Raw genomic sequence first — 16,634 nt, 5'->3', positions numbered from 1 at the left:
ATAATCATATATTCTTTGAGATATATTATTATCTGCTAATTTAACAATATTATTTGATTATAACTTTTTTAAAGTACAAATAAGAGTTCTTTTTATTAATTTAAGCAAATGGATTGTATTTATCATAGCCATGTTTTTAGTGAATACTAATTCAAATTTATAATAAATCAGAGAAAAGTTGCTTATACTATCACTAGTATGAGGGATGTAAAAATCAATTAAATGCCTAGCTTATATAGCATAGATGGCACCATGTATGGTAACACAGCCTTTCTAATTGTATCCACACTATGACGAGGAATGTAAATACGCTTAGATAGACCAATTTTACCTAATTTACTAGGTGACTTCTGAAGAGTGTAAGATACTCCATAAGTAGATTTAAGGTATGTAGTATCTTCAACTGTGAGTCCATCTGTGCATAAGTATAACGATCCAGTATGTTTGTGGAAAGAACCGTCACACATAATAACATGAGCTAAGGCATAAGGAGTAAGTAGTGAAAGATCGGATGGAATAATTTTTACTCCATCTACGTAGAACATGTAGTAAGATTCAGTGAATAATTCATCTACGTTAGTTATAAGTTTAACAATGTGATATACCTTAGAAGTTCTAGGATCTAAGTACTTACTCTCATTTAATGTATATTGAGCAAAGAATAGAAATTGATATGCTAATTCATGAATGTAATCATTGTGAATAATTGATTGAACAATAGAAAATCTGGCATTAATAGATCTAGGTTGCATTTCTAGATAACCATCTCCTATCCAAATAATAATTGTCTGACTTTGTCGTAATTGTAATCAAGACCTTTACTAAAATCATAGCTCTTAGAAATTTCTTCTTAACATTTTCTTCTAATTCTTTTAATCTCTTAGTGAAAATTAATGATTTTAATTTATCCAGACCAACACTGTACATGTGATGCGACCATACAATGAACCCTGAAATTCCAATACTGAACATAGCGTAAACCATTCCAAGGTATCCGAAGATTGGTTTACCACTGAATGTTGATACAACATGACTTACAATTCCGAATGCTGGTAGAATCATAATGTAAACCTCAGGGTGTCCGAAGAACCCTCCTCTCAAATCCATATAGCATCTAAATTATTTATTTATAATTTAGAGCAGTTCTATATGACCATGTACCTTCTCAGTAATAAACATCCCTAATTTAAATATATTAATAATTTAGTTTATTCTTCATAGAAGGCCTTGTGAATTTTATAAAAATAAAATCTGAGAGATCGACTGTACATCAAGCATCGTTTCAGATACCCACTAGTGACCCAGTCTGTAGCGATTACTAAACTAACCGACGGTCTAGATTTACTGAATCTTTAACCGTATTCACTAGTATAGCCAGGAGATATTATATCCCGATCACCCGGTAAGGTGATCCTATTCCAATTACACAAATTTTTAGTTTAGTATTACATTGTATTAAAGAATAGGACTAGAAAATCTTAATTAAATTGTGATTTACAATCTAATCTATGTTTAAAGTCTTAAAAAATAATAATTAGCACCTGCTTTAAACAAATTTATTTCCTTTGTTCCAGTTTGGTTGATATTTTATATTAGAACAGGTGCTGATATAGCACAGGGTCACCACCTCCTGCTGGGTCATAGAATGATGTATTGAAGTTTCTATCTGTTAGTAACATTGTTACGGCTCCAGCAAGTACTGGTAATGATAACAATAATAAGATAGAAGTAACAAATACTGACCATACAAATAGAGGTAGTTTATGCAAACTCATACCCGGCGCACGCATGTTTAAGATAGTTGTAATAAAGTTCATCGCCCCTCTTTTATTTCTATCCTAAACTTCAGCTCAAACAAACATTAACTAACGGGATGCAATTTTGTACATCATAGATGGTGCCATGTGAAGATAAGTAATAGCAAACAATTTATCCATTTCTTTTCCATAGAAATAAATACGAGGTTTTCCTGCTGCGAATTGAAGACTAGTGTTAAGGTCATATTTAATTTTTAGCACATTCATTAGACGTACAACATCGTAGTTGCTAAAATTATCTGTACATAAAGTTAAACCCTTATATTTTTGAGTTGAGGCTTGTCCATCTCCCATGATTAAATGAGCTAAAGAAACAGGGTTGATCAAATCATAAATATCTCCAGGTACTACTCTTTTACCATTATTATAAAAAAGTGTGTATAAATCTCCTAAACTAGCATAAGCTCTAGTTGAAAGAATTAAAGTAGGAAAAATTTTTCCTTGAAGCTTTGTATACTCTAGGTAAGGCATACTTGAACACAGACATCCTAAGATAGACCAAACAAATAAAAAGTATTTAAAATTAACAATTGATTGTTTGAAAATAAGTCTAGCAGTAGGTAGTTTGTGAACTCTTAAAATGGCATCACTTAATAATAATCCTACAACTGTTGAGTATTGATAATAAGTTAGTGCCTGGCTTAATTTAAGAAATAATGTGAATTTTGGCAACCCTACAGTCAAACCTGTTGTATTCATACCATTCCATACTACAATTGAAGTACAGTTAGTTGGTGGGAAAATAGATTTATTTACATTCCACCACCTTTTAATGGCAATAGGTTTAACATTATTAAAATAGACAATTAAAGATGTCATATTAATATTATAAATAGTTATAATATGTCGATTATATTTTCTATAATTAATAAGTATAATCTGTGAGAATGTTTTTCATTCTTATTTTTAATACAAATAAACAGTATATAAAATAATTTAATAGTAGTTATTCTAGGCACGATGAATACCTAGAAGTGAGGAAACTCCTGATAGGTGAAGACTGAAAATAGCTAAATCAACTGATGCTCCTGAGTGTGATTGGATACTAGATAGAGGTGGATATCATTTAAAAATAGTTTTAATTTTAACTATTAAATAGACTATATAATAATTTCAGTTATATCTAATAATTAACTTAAATCTCCTGTTTGTAGTCTTTTGAGCTATTTATATTAAATGCTTACGTATAATAGAAGATATTTTACATATATAAAATTTACGTATATTACAGGATTTATTAATAAAAGTTTGTAAAACTATATTAATGCCATAATTAGCGTCCAACCTGTTCCAGCACCATTTTCAACAAATGCACTAGTTAATAATAAAATTAATGAAGGAGGCAGTAGCCAGAAAGAAATGTTGTTCAATCTAGGGAACCTAATAAAAAATATAAATAGTGTATATTTACTATTCATATATATACCGGACTTTATCTTGATCCTATAAGGACTCTCACTTAAAAGTCTCTGAAGCTTATAGCTTTCTGAACTAGTATAATATTGTTAGTTAATTGTAATTAATAAAAAATACATACTTTACCAGAATATTGTGAGATAATTATCATTCATTTTACAATGAAGACGGCGTAATATGCATCCAATAATTTATTGAAGCAATGAAGGGGTATTTCAAGTTTTAAATAGTTATAAATTAGGGAAGATGATTCCAAGTATACTGAGTACGAGAATTGTTCATCTCAGACTTCAATTTAGAAATCTGATCTAACCCTTCAGGGGTTAAGTGTTGACCTTCCCGCATCAGAATATGAGCTTGACGCCAATTTTGATAGTCTAAGTATTTAGACGATAAAAGAGGATAAGTGTCAAGATATTTAACTAATAATGGTAATTGAACCATAGAAGATAAGTTCATAATGTAATAAATACATCCATAGAGTTATTAAGTTTGCACTTAAATGTAGTACATAATAAAAGCATAATTTGCTCATATGATAATCCTGTAGATGAGTGCATACGTTGCTCTAATACAAATGAACAAGCTACACGACCTTTACGTGCAACTTTACCCCAGGCATCTAAAATACGTTGAGTAATACGAATTTTAAAACCTCCATCCGCATCAATAAATCCTGCTAACCATCCATTCTTTAGAAGAGAAGAAGTATCAACAGGCATAGTGTCTAAATCTGCATATCCATTAGCTTTTAACCAATAGATTAGTGCATTAAACTGCTCGATTTTTGGTGTACGTAGTAAACCATTAAGCAATTTTACCACTAAAATTAACATTGGAATACTGTTAATAGTAAGAACACAGGCATTTTCAGAATCTTTAATTCTAATTTGAACACCTCCTAAAAGGTTACTAAGATACTGAGCCAAAGGAAGATCCTTTAAAGCAAAAGTAATCATAAAACGTGGTGAATAAAATTTACCAGAAGGAGCGTGTGTTGTAGACGGAATCCAAATATGCCCATCACCTTCAAATAATCCGGCAATATAACTAGCTAAACTTTTTAATTTAGGTACATTAGGATCATTTGGTGTAGGTGAATTAGTGCTTGCATTTCTTTTTGCCATGTCTGGTGCACCAACTTGCACTGGTACGAAATAATTCTTATGTAAATATATTTATATTAACACGGACTATAACATAATTATATTATTATTAAATAATAATTAGATTCGTATAGTCTCTAAGGAACTTTATATTCCTGAGATTATTAAAAATAAAGTATCTCATTTAGATAGGTTTACTTATACTATTTATAAGTAGGCAATTAATTTTTACCAAATCCTCCCATTAATGCTGGCATGCGGTAATTATTACTATGTATTTATTAACCCTGTTAACTACAAATCTATGTAATAACAAAATTAAAGTTAACAAATATAAGTATTAAAATAGAATATAACTTATTATAATCATATATTCTTTGAGATATATTATTATCTGCTAATTTAACAATATTATTTGATTATAACTTTTTTAAAGTACAAATAAGAGTTCTTTTTATTAATTTAAGCAAATGGATTGTATTTATCATAGCCATGTTTTTAGTGAATACTAATTCATTACCATGAAGAAAATCATTAACAGAGCATGTGAAGTAATGATAACATTGAATAAATGGTTATTTCCATTTAAGAATTGTACTCCTGGTGCTGCTAACTCTAATCTAATAAGTACAGAGAAAGCTGTACCTAGTAAACCACTAAAGATGGCAAATACTAAATATAATGTACCAATATCTTTAGCGTTAGTACTAAATAACCAACGTGTTACAGCCATTGAAATTATTCAATAAAATTGTCTGACTATATAACTCAAGTTAATATAAACTAAATTATATTCTTGCTTACTAACCTATAATTACTATTTTTTATTTAATGCTTAGAATTATTAATTTTAACTATTTAATTATATTTATTTATATTATGTTAGAATGACTCCTATAAATATAAGAATCAAGAATTAGTAATAGAATAAGCTTATAAATTTATATTTATTTTATAGGTAATGGATTTAAAATAATAATTTATATAATTATAATTATTATTTTAGTCTAATTTACTTAGGTAAATATTATATACGTTAATTGTTTGGAAAATATAAAAGTTTTGCCCTTTAATAGATAATATCTGTTATTAGTATTGTAGTTATAAAAAATTAAAATGACATTACCATTAATTTTATTTTTAATTGGTGTGCTAGGTTTTGTTTTAAATAGAAAGAATGTATTATTAATGTTAATTTCTGTTGAGTTAATGTTATTAGCTGTAACATTATTAATTTTAATTTCATCATATGTATTCAATGATATTTTAGGACAAACTTATGCTATTTATATTATTGCCGTTGCTGGGGCTGAATCAGCTATTGGGTTAGGAGTATTAGTAGCCTATTATCGTCTGAAAGGAACAATTTCATTAAGAGTATAAATAATGTATCTATCAATTTTATTATTACCATTATTAGGGTCTCTTTCTGCTGGTTTTTTAGGAAGATTTATTGGTGCTAAAGGAGCTCAAATCACAACAACATCATTATTATTTATTTCAACAGCATTAGCTTGGATCGCTTTTTATGAAGTAGCATTATCAAATTCACCAGTTATTATTAATCTTACAAGTTGGATTGATATTGAAGCTTTAACTGTTAATTGGGCATTTCAATTTGATACTTTAACTGTATCTATGCTTATTACTGTTTTAACTGTTTCAAGTCTTGTTCATCTTTATACTATTAGTTATATGGCACATGATCCACATAATCAAAGATTCTTTAGTTTTTTAAGTTTATTCACATTTTCAATGTTAGTATTAGTAACAGGTAATAACTATTTAATTTTATTCATTGGATGGGAATTTATTGGTATTGCTTCTTATTTATTAATTGGTTTCTGGTTTACTAGAGCTCAAGCTACTAAATCTGCTAATCAAGCATTTGTAACTAATAGAGTGGGTGATTATTCATTAACTGTTGCTTTCTTTGGTTTATTCTGGTTAATTGGAGCTGTTGATTATTCTACAGTATTCAGTACTGCACCTTATATGAATGAAAATGTATTATCATTAATTGTATTATTAATGTTAGGAGGTGTAGCAGGAAAATCAGTTCAAATTGGACTACACTCATGGTTACCATCAAGTATGGAAGGACCAACACCTGTTAGTTCTTTACTTCACTCAGCTACTCTAGTTACAGCCGGAATTTATTTATTATTAAGATCATCTCCATTATTAGAATTTGCAACTACAGCACTTACTGTTATTGTATGGATTGGAGCTGTAACTGCATTTATTGGAGCCTCAATGGGATTATTACAAAATGATATGAAACGTATTATTGCTATGAGTACTATGTCACAATGTGGATATATGGTTATGGCATGTGGATTATCTCAATATGATGTTGCATTATTCCATTTAGTAAATCATGGTTTCTTTAAATCTATGCTATTCTTAGCTGCAGGTGCTGTTATTCACTCTATGGCGGATCAACAAGATATTAGAAGATTAGGAGGATTAAGATCATTTTTACCATTAACATATACAGCAATGTTAGTAGGATCATTTTCATTAATGGCAGTACCATTTTTAACAGGATTCTATTCTAAAGATTTAATTCTTGAATTGTCATATGGTGCTTATTCTCTACCAGGTATTGTAGTATTTATTCTTGGATCAGTAGCAGCTTTATTCACAGCTTTCTATTCAACTAGATTATTAACACTAGTATTCTTTTCAACACCAAATGCACCAAAAGTAGATTATGAAAATACACACGAAAGTGATACATTTACATTTATTCCATTAATTGTATTAAGTATTATGAGTATCTTCTTTGGTTACTTTGGAAAAGATGCATTTGTAGGTATGGGAACTGATTTCTTTGGTTCAGCATTGTTTACACACCCAAATAATGTATACTTAGTTGAAGCTGAATTTAACTTACCTATTCTTATTAAATGGTTACCAGCTATTTTCACTTTAATTGGATTCTTAGCTGGATTTAGTCTATATCAATATCCGTCAGCAGCAAAATATGCAATTGATTTAACAAAATCAAACTTCGGATATAAATCTTATACATTCTTCAATGGTAAATATAAATTCGATGCTATTTTAAATGGATTAACTACAGATTTAAGTTTCAAATATGGATTAATTTTATCTAAAGTATTTGATAGAGGTATTATTGAAATTTTAGGACCATATGGATTATCAGTAAGTCTAGTATCTATGTCAAATAAATTATCAAAATTCGATACAGGTAAATTATTCAGTCAAAATCAATTAAAAGAAACTGATACTGATGCACTATCAAATAGTGGAGGAATTACATTAAACTCATTATATATCATGTTAGCCTTAATGATTCTTATTTTCTTAGTATTAGGAGTAGGTTTATTAAACCTATCAAATGGTACAATGATTTTAGGAATTAAATTAGGATTATTGTTTTTACTATTATTACTAGTTTCATAGTTGATTTAACATAGAAATATTATTATTAATAAAATTATTAAACCCCTTCATAGTAAATTAAAGGTAATATAATTAGTATTTGTTTTGGTATATTAAGGTTAGGGCGGCTGATGGTTTCAGCCTTCGGATTGCAAATCTGGTAGAAAAAGGTTCAATTCCTTGCTCTGACTATTATATAAAAATAAAGATATACAATAAAATATAAGTAGTTATAAGTAGCAATTACTTTAGCTTAAGGGTAAAGCAGGATCCTTCTAAGATCCCTATTCAGGTTCGAATCCTGGAAGTGATTTTATTATAAAGCCAATATAATATATGCTTTATACTATTTAAATGCGAGTTGGTGTAATGGTTAGCATAATAAGCTCATGACTTGTTGGAATTTGGTTCGAATCCATTACTCGCACAATGAATAAAAAACTTTAAAATAATAAACTAAAAAATACTAAAAATAATAAAAATACTAAAAATAATAAAAATCCATAATATTAATATATTAATTTATTTTATATACTGATTTATTGGTTTTATTTAAATTAAATGTCCATGTAGTCTAACAGGTAAGACATTCACTTTTCGTGTGGAGTTATGTCGGTTCGAATCCGATCGTGGATAAATTAAAATATAAAACTATAACAAAAGATAAAAAATTTTTATTTTTATATAGTAATAAAGGTAATTATCTTTTTGGTTTTATTATTGTCTGATTAGTTAAAGGGTATTGGAGCTGTAACTGCCTTTATTGGAGCCTCAATGGGATTATTACAAAATGATATGAAACGTATTATTGCTATGAGTACTATGTCACAATGTGGATATATGGTTATGGCATGTGGATTATCTCAATATGATGTTGCATTATTCCATTTAGTAAATCATGGTTTCTTTAAATCTATGCTATTCTTAGCTGCAGGTGCTGTTATTCACTCTATGGCGGATCAACAAGATATTAGAAGATTAGGAGGATTAAGATCATTTTTAACATTAAAATATACAGCCATGCTAGTAGGATCGTTTTCATTAATGGCAGTACCATTTTTAACAGGATTCTATTCTAAAGATTTAATTCTTGAATTGTCATATGGTGCTTATTCTCTACCAGGTATTGTAGTATTTATTCTTGGATCAGTAGCAGCTTTATTCACAGCTTTCTATTCAACTAGATTATTAACACTAGTATTCTTTTCAACACCAAATGCACCAAAAGTAGATTATGAAAATACACACGAAAGTGATACATTTACATTTATTCCATTAATTGTATTAAGTATTATGAGTATCTTCTTTGGTTACTTTGGAAAAGATGCATTTGTAGGTATGGGAACTGATTTCTTTGGTTCAGCATTGTTTACACACCCAAATAATGTATACTTAGTTGAAGCTGAATTTAACTTACCTATTCTTATTAAATGGTTACCAGCTATTTTCACTTTAATTGGATTCTTAGCTGGATTTAGTCTATATCAATATCCGTCAGCAGCAAAATATGCAATTGATTTAACAAAATCAAACTTCGGATATAAATCTTATACATTCTTCAATGGTAAATATAAATTCGATGCTATTTTAAATGGATTAACTACAGATTTAAGTTTCAAATATGGATTAATTTTATCTAAAGTATTTGATAGAGGTATTATTGAAATTTTAGGACCATATGGATTATCAGTAAGTCTAGTATCTATGTCAAATAAATTATCAAAATTCGATACAGGTAAATTATTCAGTCAAAATCAATTAAAAGAAACTGATACTGATGCACTATCAAATAGTGGAGGAATTACATTAAACTCATTATATATCATGTTAGCCTTAATGATTCTTATTTTCTTAGTATTAGGAGTAGGTTTATTAAACCTATCAAATGGTACAATGATTTTAGGAATTAAATTAGGATTATTGTTTTTACTATTATTACTAGTTTCATAGTTGATTTAACATAGAAATATTATTATTAATAAAATTATTAAACCCCTTCATAGTAAATTAAAGGTAATATAATTAGTATTTGTTTTGGTATATTAAGGTTAGGGCGGCTGATGGTTTCAGCCTTCGGATTGCAAATCTGGTAGAAAAAGGTTCAATTCCTTGCTCTGACTATTATATAAAAATAAAGATATACAATAAAATATAAGTAGTTATAAGTAGCAATTACTTTAGCTTAAGGGTAAAGCAGGATCCTTCTAAGATCCCTATTCAGGTTCGAATCCTGGAAGTGATTTTATTATAAAGCCAATATAATATATGCTTTATACTATTTAAATGCGAGTTGGTGTAATGGTTAGCATAATAAGCTCATGACTTGTTGGAATTTGGTTCGAATCCATTACTCGCACAATGAATAAAAAACTTTAAAATAATAAACTAAAAAATACTAAAAATAATAAAAATACTAAAAATAATAAAAATCCATAATATTAATATATTAATTTATTTTATATACTGATTTATTGGTTTTATTTAAATTAAATGTCCATGTAGTCTAACAGGTAAGACATTCACTTTTCGTGTGGAGTTATGTCGGTTCGAATCCGATCGTGGATAAATTAAAATATAAAACTATAACAAAAGATAAAAAATTTTTATTTTTATATAGTAATAAAGGTAATTATCTTTTTGGTTTTATTATTGTCTGATTAGTTAAAGGGTATAACTACCGTCTTGTAAACGGTCATTGTATGTTCGAATCATGCATCAGGCATATTTAATTATTAATTATTAGTTTTTTAAGGGGTAGATGCCTGAGTGGTTATAGGGGTTGACTGTAATTCAACTGGGTGCCACCCGTCGGGAGTTCGAATCTCTCTCTGCCCAAACAATAGTTATTTAATTAAGTTGGGTTAGTTCAATCGGTTAGAACGTATCATTCATACTGATGAGGAAAAGGTTCGATTCCTTTACCCAGCCATTAAATGATTTATAATTATAAATACAGAAGATTATTTGTTTATTCTTATAAGGAATGTAGAACAAGGGAAGTTCACCCCTTTTTGGTAGGGGTAGTCGGAGTTCGAGTCTTCGCGTTCCTATACTACATACTAATACTAATACTAATACTACATACTAATACTATTATATTAATACTATATATTATATACTATATACTAAATATTACATATTATATATTACTTATAAAATTATTACTTATTAATTTGATTGTCGTCTATACATATTATTATTATTACAAAAATAAAACTATATTACACATATATTTTACTATTATCTATTTCATATTAATTCTAATAATATATACTTTATTTTATTTTTATTTAGTAGATTTTTATTTTATATTTTATGAATGGATAATATAAATAAATTGTATAAAATTTTATTATATTATAATATACATTTGGGAGGGGTTTAATAATTTTATTTTATAATTGTGTCTTATTTAGCAGATGGTTTTAGACATAGAACAATTGGTCCTACCATTCCTAAAAGTAGTACGAAACTTACTAGAATTAGCCAAATTGAACCATAAGTATATAAACCTTGTCCAATAGCTTGGATGTGTGTAAATGAAACAATTTCATTATCAAGACCGTTTAGGTTGAAAGTTTGATAAACAGTTTCATTATTTAGTCCACTGAAATCACCTGATAATAGAACATTTTGAATATTAGTATAATAACCTAATAATTTATTAGTGAATGTTACATTAGTAAAATCGAATGGAATAACACTAACTAAATCTAGGAATAGAACTAAACCAATTAATAGACCTAACGGTAGATTCTTAGTATAGTCCTTCCCTACTTCTACTAATTCAACTAATCTTAAATTAAGCATCATAATTACGAATAAGAATAAGATCGCAATGGCTCCTACGTATACAATTAAGTATGATAAACCGATAAATCCAACACCTAAAATTACTAAGTAACAGGCTGAGTTAACAAATACACTAACCAAGAATAAAACAGAACTAACTGGACTTTTAGATGTAATAACCATTACACCTGAGATCATTGCTAAAGCAGATAATAAATCAAGAAGAAATAAGTTCATTGTTAAAAAATAATATATATAAAAAGAATGATTTTCATCATTTAATTCCTGTAAGATAATACAGGATACACTAAGGAGAAGGATAGAGTTTTGGACACTCTAATGATTTATTGTCTCTCAAATAAACCCAGCCGTAGCATGGAATCGAACCAAGGTCTTGTTGTTAACAGCAACGCGCTCTACCATTGAGCTACTACAGCAATAAATTGTAAAATATAATTACACATTTTCTTATTATTAAATTTATATAATTTTTAAAATTTTTAAAAACGGGCTCAGTAGGATTTGAACCTACGGCTATCGATTAGATAGCTTTCGTTTTCAAGACGAATGCAATAGACCGCTCTGCCATGAACCCAATAAATTCTATATAGAAAAATAACTAAATAATTACCTTTATGTTCATTATTTTTAATAATCTAAATAAAAATAAAAATAACTAATTTGTACATAAATATTATTATAATTTTATTCTTAAAAGATAGTAATATTTTGTGTTATATTATATTTAGGCACAGAGCGAATCGAACACTCATCAAACTGTTAAAAGCAGTTCGCTTTACCACTAAGCTATGCGCCCTATTATAGATAAATTATAAAAATAAGCCAATTTTATACATATACTTAAAAATATATTGAATTACCTATAATCTTATGTAGGGAGGGGTATTAAAAATTATTGATATAAATAGTATATTATCTTCTTACTGCTGAAGCAAAGGCAGATCTTTGATCAGTGAAGTGTAATACATTTCTACTTAATTCGTAAATGAATCCAATAGTAAGTACGGAGAAGAATAATACAGCAATAGTAAATCCATAACTAGATACTTGGTATAAACTAACTGATAATGGGAAGAATAATAAAATTTCTAGATCAAATACTAGGAATAAAATTCCCACTAAATAGTATTGAATTGTGAATGGTGTTCTTGTTTGACCTTCAACTGGACTGAATCCACACTCATATGGTGTTACTTTCTCAGCGTCGGGTTTGTGAACAGCAAGTAATAAATTAAGTAATAATAGTACACCAATTAAAACTGGTACTACAATAAAAAGTAATGTTAATGAGTTCATATCTAAATATTATATAAACTTAAACCTAGTAGATGCATACTATTCAGAACTAATGATGGATTAATAATATAAACCAATAATGAAATTGTTAATAATGAAATTGTAAATGAATGTACTGAATTAATTTCTACGATATTATCATTATAATTATCAACTGAATTGTTTGATTCAAAGAATAGTGTTCTTACAATTTTTAGATAATAATATGCACTAATTACACTTGTAACAATACCTACTAAGGCTAACCAGTTATATCCAGAATATAAAGATGCTTGTAGAATTACTTGTTTTCCAAAGAATCCTAAAAGTGGAGGTACTCCTGCCATAGAGAATAAACATAAACTTAAACTTAAACTTAATGCTGGGTTATGTAGGAATTGTCCTGTTAAATCTTTAATAAATTGAATATCATAATTAGTATTAGATTTTTTACCATTAATAGCAATACCAAATGCAATTAAGATAAGGAATACATTAATAGTAGTGAATGTATATTGACCTAAGTAAAAGAATGTTGATTCTAATGATTGTGTACTATGACTTGCTAGACCTAATAAAATAAATCCGACATGTCCAATAGTACTATAAGCAAGTAATCTTTTAATTCTATATTGACCTAAACCAATAACACTTCCGACAATAAATGATAATAATGTAGATAATAATAATAAATCTGTCCATGGAACTAAATTAAATAATTCTACTGAACTACTTAATAATGTACCTAATGGTTGTAGAACTAATAATAAACCAAATAAACTTAGTTTTGGAATAGTTGTTAACCAAATTGTTACTTGAGTTGGTGCTCCGTCATATACATCTGGAGCATATGAATGGAATGGTGCAGCTGCAACTTTAAATAATAATCCAATAAGAATAAGTAATAAACCAAAATTTAGTCCAATTTGATCGATAGTATTAGTAGGAACACTTGCTAAAATATAAATAGATTCGAATTGTGTTAATCCTAAATAAGTATATAAAATAGCTGACCCTAATAAAATTAAGGCTGAAGAAAGAGCTCCTAAAAAGAAGTATTTCATACCACCAGAAGTAGCAGATTCTGAGTCTCTATATAATGTAGTAAGAACATAAACACCAAATGATTGTAATTCAAGAGCTAAGTATAAACTAATTAAATCATTAGAAGCTAATAAGAATGATCCACCAATAATAGAAAATAAAACAATAAGACTATAATCGTTCATTTTAAAATTATTAAAATGAGATAAGTATTTATTCGATTTAAATTGAGGCCATGATGTTAAAACTAATGCTGAACTAACAAATAATAGTAAATCAAATGCTAATGTTACATATGATGTTTGATATAGTCCACTAAAGAGAGAAACTGTTAAATCTAATGGGCAAGATGAAATAGCGGAAATAATTAATACAATTGATAAAATTAATGATAATACAATTAATTTAACCGGATTGTAAACAAATGAAACAGTAGATCTGTTTTCTGAGGAACTTGTTGCTAAAACAACAACTAAAATAATTAAAGCTAATAATAGCATTACTAAAAAGTCACAATGTAAAATAATTAATTAAATTTTTTAAAATAATAATAGAATTAATTTATATTACAAAAAATACATGTGGTGGGAATCGAACCCACGTCAATGATATGGAAGACCACTATATTGCCATTATACGACACATGCCTTGGTAGAATATAAGTGTTAAATAAAATAACTTAAAAAAATTAAATAACCAGATTACCTTTAATTATCTAATAATTATATATTATATAAAAAGGGGTTTAATTAATTATAAAAGGGTTTATCATTAATTTTATCAATTGTATTAATTATTTCCGCTATTTCATCTTGCCCATTAGATTTAACAGTTTCTCTCTTTAGTGGACTATATCAAACATCATATGTAACATTAGCATTTGCTTTACTATTATTTGTTAGTTCAGCATTAGTTTTAACATCATGGCCTCAATTTAAATCGAATAAATACTTATCTCATTTTAATAATTTTAAAATGAACGATTATAGTCTTATTGTTTTATTTTCTATTATTGGTGGATCATTCTTATTAGCTTCTAATGATTTAATTAGTTTATACTTAGCTCTTGAATTACAATCATTTGGTGTTTATGTTCTTACTACATTATATAGAGACTCAGAATCTGCTACTTCTGGTGGTATGAAATACTTCTTTTTAGGAGCTCTTTCTTCAGCCTTAATTTTATTAGGGTCAGCTATTTTATATACTTATTTAGGATTAACACAATTCGAATCTATTTATATTTTAGCAAGTGTTCCTGCTAATACTATCGATCAAATTGGACTAAATTTTGGTTTATTACTTATTCTTATTGGATTATTATTTAAAGTTGCAGCTGCACCATTCCATTCATATGCTCCAGATGTATATGACGGAGCACCAACTCAAGTAACAATTTGGTTAACAACTATTCCAAAACTAAGTTTATTTGGTTTATTATTAGTTCTACAACCATTAGGTACATTATTAAGTAGTTCAGTAGAATTATTTAATTTAGTTCCATGGACAGATTTATTATTATTATCTACATTATTATCATTTATTGTCGGAAGTGTTATTGGTTTAGGTCAATATAGAATTAAAAGATTACTTGCTTATAGTACTATTGGACATGTCGGATTTATTTTATTAGGTCTAGCAAGTCATAGTACACAATCATTAGAATCAACATTCTTTTACTTAGGTCAATATACATTCACTACTATTAATGTATTCCTTATCTTAATTGCATTTGGTATTGCTATTAATGGTAAAAAATCTAATACTAATTATGATATTCAATTTATTAAAGATTTAACAGGACAATTCCTACATAACCCAGCATTAAGTTTAAGTTTAAGTTTATGTTTATTCTCTATGGCAGGAGTACCTCCACTTTTAGGATAAACATAAACTTAAACTTAAACTTAATGCTGGGTTATGTAGGAATTGTCCTGTTAAATCTTTAATAAATTGAATATCATAATTAGTATTAGATTTTTTACCATTAATAGCAATACCAAATGCAATTAAGATAAGGAATACATTAATAGTAGTGAATGTATATTGACCTAAGTAAAAGAATGTTGATTCTAATGATTGTGTACTATGACTTGCTAGACCTAATAAAATAAATCCGACATGTCCAATAGTACTATAAGCAAGTAATCTTTTAATTCTATATTGACCTAAACCAATAACACTTCCGACAATAAATGATAATAATGTAGATAATAATAATAAATCTGTCCATGGAACTAAATTAAATAATTCTACTGAACTACTTAATAATGTACCTAATGGTTGTAGAACTAATAATAAACCAAATAAACTTAGTTTTGGAATAGTTGTTAACCAAATTGTTACTTGAGTTGGTGCTCCGTCATATACATCTGGAGCATATGAATGGAATGGTGCAGCTGCAACTTTAAATAATAATCCAATAAGAATAAGTAATAAACCAAAATTTAGTCCAATTTGATCGATAGTATTAGTAGGAACACTTGCTAAAATATAAATAGATTCGAATTGTGTTAATCCTAAATAAGTATATAAAATAGCTGACCCTAATAAAATTAAGGCTGAAGAAAGAGCTCCTAAAAAGAAGTATTTCATACCACCAGAAGTAGCAGATTCTGAGTCTCTATATAATGTAGTAAGAACATAAACACCAAATGATTGTAATTCAAGAGCTAAGTATAAACTAATTAAATCATTAGAAGCTAATAAGAATGATCCACCAATAATAGAAAATAAAACAATAAGACTATAA

The 16,634-nt window shown here is 27.7% G+C and overlaps 11 non-coding genes and 3 pseudogenes across 14 annotated transcripts; 10 read left to right on the top strand and 4 right to left on the bottom strand.

The window, feature by feature from the left end:
* The first annotated feature begins 7,992 nt into the window (after window positions 1-7,992).
* Window positions 7,993-8,063, top strand: J056_004935 (annotated as a pseudogene). The gene has a single exon. The product of its transcript is annotated as a tRNA-OTHER (tRNA).
* A 42-nt stretch (window positions 8,064-8,105) lies between these two features.
* On the top strand, window positions 8,106-8,178 carry J056_004936. The gene has a single exon. It is a non-coding gene; the product is annotated as a tRNA-Met (tRNA).
* A 135-nt stretch (window positions 8,179-8,313) lies between these two features.
* Window positions 8,314-8,386, top strand: J056_004937. The gene has a single exon. It is a non-coding gene; the product is annotated as a tRNA-Glu (tRNA).
* A 1,535-nt stretch (window positions 8,387-9,921) lies between these two features.
* On the top strand, window positions 9,922-9,992 carry J056_004938 (annotated as a pseudogene). Its single transcript has one exon. The product of its transcript is annotated as a tRNA-OTHER (tRNA).
* Window positions 9,993-10,034: 42 nt separating this feature from the next.
* J056_004939 lies at window positions 10,035-10,107 on the top strand. The gene has a single exon. It is a non-coding gene; the product is annotated as a tRNA-Met (tRNA).
* Window positions 10,108-10,242: 135 nt separating this feature from the next.
* On the top strand, window positions 10,243-10,315 carry J056_004940. The gene has a single exon. It is a non-coding gene; the product is annotated as a tRNA-Glu (tRNA).
* Window positions 10,316-10,401: 86 nt separating this feature from the next.
* Window positions 10,402-10,472, top strand: J056_004941. The gene has a single exon. It is a non-coding gene; the product is annotated as a tRNA-Thr (tRNA).
* A 30-nt stretch (window positions 10,473-10,502) lies between these two features.
* J056_004943 lies at window positions 10,503-10,585 on the top strand. Its single transcript has one exon. It is a non-coding gene; the product is annotated as a tRNA-Tyr (tRNA).
* A 20-nt stretch (window positions 10,586-10,605) lies between these two features.
* On the top strand, window positions 10,606-10,678 carry J056_004944. The gene has a single exon. It is a non-coding gene; the product is annotated as a tRNA-Met (tRNA).
* A 51-nt stretch (window positions 10,679-10,729) lies between these two features.
* On the top strand, window positions 10,730-10,800 carry J056_004945 (annotated as a pseudogene). The gene has a single exon. The product of its transcript is annotated as a tRNA-OTHER (tRNA).
* Window positions 10,801-11,908: 1,108 nt separating this feature from the next.
* On the bottom strand, window positions 11,909-11,979 carry J056_004953. Its single transcript has one exon. It is a non-coding gene; the product is annotated as a tRNA-Asn (tRNA).
* Window positions 11,980-12,049: 70 nt separating this feature from the next.
* On the bottom strand, window positions 12,050-12,137 carry J056_004952. The gene has a single exon. It is a non-coding gene; the product is annotated as a tRNA-Ser (tRNA).
* Window positions 12,138-12,288: 151 nt separating this feature from the next.
* On the bottom strand, window positions 12,289-12,359 carry J056_004951. The gene has a single exon. It is a non-coding gene; the product is annotated as a tRNA-Lys (tRNA).
* A 2,099-nt stretch (window positions 12,360-14,458) lies between these two features.
* On the bottom strand, window positions 14,459-14,529 carry J056_004950. The gene has a single exon. It is a non-coding gene; the product is annotated as a tRNA-Gly (tRNA).
* Between the last annotated feature and the right edge of the window lie 2,105 nt (window positions 14,530-16,634).

The sequence above is a fragment of the Wallemia ichthyophaga genome, assembly GCF_000400465.1.
Source record: "Wallemia ichthyophaga EXF-994 unplaced genomic scaffold scaffold27, whole genome shotgun sequence".
NCBI lineage: Eukaryota > Fungi > Basidiomycota > Wallemiomycetes > Wallemiales > Wallemiaceae > Wallemia > Wallemia ichthyophaga.
The sequence above is the reverse complement of the archived record's forward strand: the minus strand, read 5'-3'. Positions and strand labels throughout refer to the sequence as shown.